Source organism: Leuresthes tenuis, unplaced genomic scaffold (assembly GCF_036924035.1).
Source record: "Leuresthes tenuis unplaced genomic scaffold, fLeuTen1.0.hap1 SCAF_23, whole genome shotgun sequence".
Taxonomy (NCBI): Eukaryota; Metazoa; Chordata; class Actinopteri; order Atheriniformes; family Atherinopsidae; genus Leuresthes; species Leuresthes tenuis.
In genome coordinates, this window is record NW_027325377.1 from 11,406,923 (window position 1) to 11,410,468 (window position 3,546).

General features: G+C 41.8%; 1 non-coding gene across 1 annotated transcript; it reads left to right on the plus strand.

Annotated features, from left to right (window-relative positions):
• Positions 1-2,384: 2,384 nt before the first annotated feature.
• Positions 2,385-2,498, plus strand: LOC140283504 (U5 spliceosomal RNA). Its single transcript, XR_011910103.1, has one exon. It is a non-coding gene; the product is annotated as a U5 spliceosomal RNA (small nuclear RNA).
• Positions 2,499-3,546: the final 1,048 nt, after the last annotated feature.

Consider the following 3,546-nt stretch of genomic DNA (forward strand, 5'->3'; position numbering starts at 1 on the left):
CTTCTTGCAGCCAAACACCTCTGATCTCGCTTTTGATGATGTAAGGTTGGGCATTCAGACCTTGCTTCACCTGCTTTTCACCAAATATAGTCGGACATTCACACCTTCTTGCAGCCGAACACTTCCGCTTTTAGTGTTCTATGAGGCATTCACATATTTTTTTTCACCGTATTTTATAGATTATGGTTGGAAATTCTCACCCACTCTCATCCGAAGACCTCTCCTCCCGCTTTTGTTAATATATAGTCGGGCATTCGAACCTTTTCTTACCCGCTTTTTACAAATTATGGTCGAACATTCACACCTACTTGCAGCTGAATACTTCCGCTCCACCTTTTAGGTATGTATGGTTGGCATTTGCACCTCTTTTTATACTGATTGCTGAAGATTAAGTTGTTCTTTCTCAAACTACAAATTTTTTTTAATTGTTGAAACTTGATTTGAAGTGGATAAATATGGAGGAAAAACAGTTTTAAGTCAGGCTGATAGAAGGAATTAATTTTATAGCAAAATCTGTATTTCGTCATATGTCGAGAGATGCTTATTGCTGAAGAAGTTCTTTCTCATTCTACAAAGTACAACATTGTTTATCGTTGAAACTTGATTAGACATGAATAAATATGAAGGACAAAGCAGTCTTAACTTGGTTTGAGTTAATGAATTCGTTTTATAGGAGAATCCGAATTCGTGCATAACTCATAAAATAGAGCTTATTTTCGGATTCCTGAAGAATGAGTCTGGTTCTATCTCATAATACAAAGTTTGTTGTTTATTGTTGAAACTTCATCAGAAGTGAAGAAATAAATGAATGCCTATCAACAAATGTGGGATCTAAACTCTAGTGCTTCCTCTAAAATAATTTCCTTTCTCAATTTAGAAATGTGTGTGTGTAAGTCACAACACCCGTGACACCAAAACGGCTTTCTTTTCTCTACACTCTGCACTATGAGCACACACACCAAATCAGAAAGGCTTTTTTCTCTCTTTTCTACATTATGGACTGTGGGGACACAAAACCGCTCTCTCTCTTTTTTTTTTTTAATCGTGTGCCAGGGCGTTGTCTCACGTATTAGATTATGCTTAAGATACGAATGGGTTTATCAGTCACATCAGAATCCATACATACTGATCCTCCCGTAATAAAATGGTCGGATCTTATCAAACACACTTTGTTTCTTGTGACAATCAAGTCAGCGAAACAGCGTATACACGTCAAGACACTGAATCAAGTTTGCCACAAGAACTCATAAGTTTGGCAGTATTGCTCTGCCGTCAGCAATCATACACCCATTTTATTTTCGTGAGACATGTGCAAGCACCTGTTCATCTACTGTTCTATCACTATGAATTAGTGATCTATTATCAATAAGGATACTTCTACAACTACTATCAAAGTATGTCCGGACTTCTTATGTTGTCAGTTGCTATATATGAATAAGTGGGCAGCTACTGACAAGCATTAAGCATGTCACACAGCCCAAACATATAACATTTCAGGACACACCACACAGTTAACAACCACAGTGAAGCGTGTCAAAGCCCAAACATGTAACATTCAACAGGACACTTACACAACACATTCAAATCAAACAGTCAGACAACATACAAGAACCTATACCCCAGCCGGCATTGCTCCCTGCCTATTTTCCTACAGCTCACTATGTGTGCGCACACCTTTATTCACAAACTCTTCAACTTATACTCTTTTACCGAAGCTGCTACAGCTCGATTGGCCAAATACCCTTAGATCCTATTTCGGTGAATTTGACATCTGCCTTGCAAGTAACAGATTAGCGGTTTAGCAGTTTTAATTTAGTTTGAGTGAAGGAATTCATTTTATAGCAAAATCCGAAATCGTGAAGAACTCATGAAAGTAAGCTTATCCTCGGATTCCTGAAACTTTAGATTTGCTCTTTCTTTTACTGCAAAGTACAACGTTGTTTTTTTTGTTTAAATCTTTCTAGACATGGTAAATATTAAGGACAAAGCAGTTTTCACATAGTTTGAGTGAAGGAATTCATTTTATAGATAAAATCCCAAGAGTCTGCTGAGAAAAGAGAGTGAATGCGAAGTAGACTTTAACACGGCTATGGAAGCGAGCCGAGTGTGGGCTAACCGGGAGAATTGCTTGAAAGAAACGCGACACCGAATGAGCGATCAGAACAAAGCCTCAATACGGGATTCTCGTGGTATTTTTGTTGCTGCCTTGTCTTTTGCACAGAGTAAAAGACAAGGCAGCCATCGAATAGGGCCCGATTGTTCCTACTTGGTCAGCCGAGGAGCAAGGGGGGGGGGAGCAAGCGTCTCAACCAAGCAAAGCTCACCATGGGGAAGGTGGCTATGCCAACTAGCCTGATGCCCTGCTCCCGCAGTGACGGATAATCGTACTCTGGTTTCTCTTCATAACGTACAAGTCTTTCGCCTTTTACTAAAGATTTCTGTGGAGAGCAGCACTAATGAGTTGTTTCTATTTTTGGCAGGCTTTACCTTTGCGGGTGAAGCCCTTTCTGTCTGTGCAAAAGAAATCTTCTTACTGTGCAGAGTGACTTCTCTGAGTAGAGTCGCCTTACTTGTTGCGACTGTGCCGATGTTCGAAGCTGGAGTGCAAAGTTGTTGCTTGAATGGTGCTTGCTGGAGCGTGCGGGAGTGCAAAGTTATACCATTTAAAAGGGCTGAAGAGTGCTCAGTGCAGCGGGTGGGCGACACTCTGGCCACCTTGAAAACCGAGGTTACATCCACTACCAGGGGCAGCCCAAGTTCTGCCGCAAGTGTGGTGAGCATGGACACCTGGTTGAGGCTTGTACCAAGGTGTTATGTGGGAAGAGCAGAGAAATTGGGCAAACTTTTGGAGAGTGTCCAAATGGCAGGAAATGTAATCTCTGTGGAGAATTAAATCACCTCTTCAGAGATTGCCCTAAATCTTTTGCCAACAAATTAAAGACGGTAAAGCCACAGTCAAGCCAACAAAGAGAAGGACCAAAGGTGGCAGTTGGTGAACAAAGTGAAGAGGTTGACCCAATAAATTCAAACTTCCCGCCAAAAGCTTGGATTGGAAGTGAGGAGCAAAAAGGGGAGGGGCCTGTAGAGGCCTCACCACTCAGTGTTGAAGTCTGTGAGAATTCACAGGCAGAGGGTGGAGCTACGCTAAATGAGGAGGAAGAGCAGACAGGTGAGTCTAGTGAAGATACTCACCTCCCCGAAGGTCAACAGCCGAAGAGGACGGCATCTGAGCCTCTGATTCCCCAGTGGTATCAGAGAAGAGGGGAAGGGTTAGGTCCCTTTCAGACAGTTCTTCAGTGGAAGAACCTAGAGTCTTCCCCTCCGACTCACCAAATGAGGTCTCCTTTTTAACTTCAGCTCTGCAATCAACCCCCAGGGACTCAAAGTTAAATGCAACATTGCGTCAGAGGCCAACACCGAGAGTCCGAAAAGGAAATATAGATCACCCTACTCACTTTTCACCTAAAGAAATGAAGGAAGAGCTAGTTTCCCAAGAAATAACCTGTGTGTAATTTGTTTTGATAACTTAGAAAAACGAAAATGACA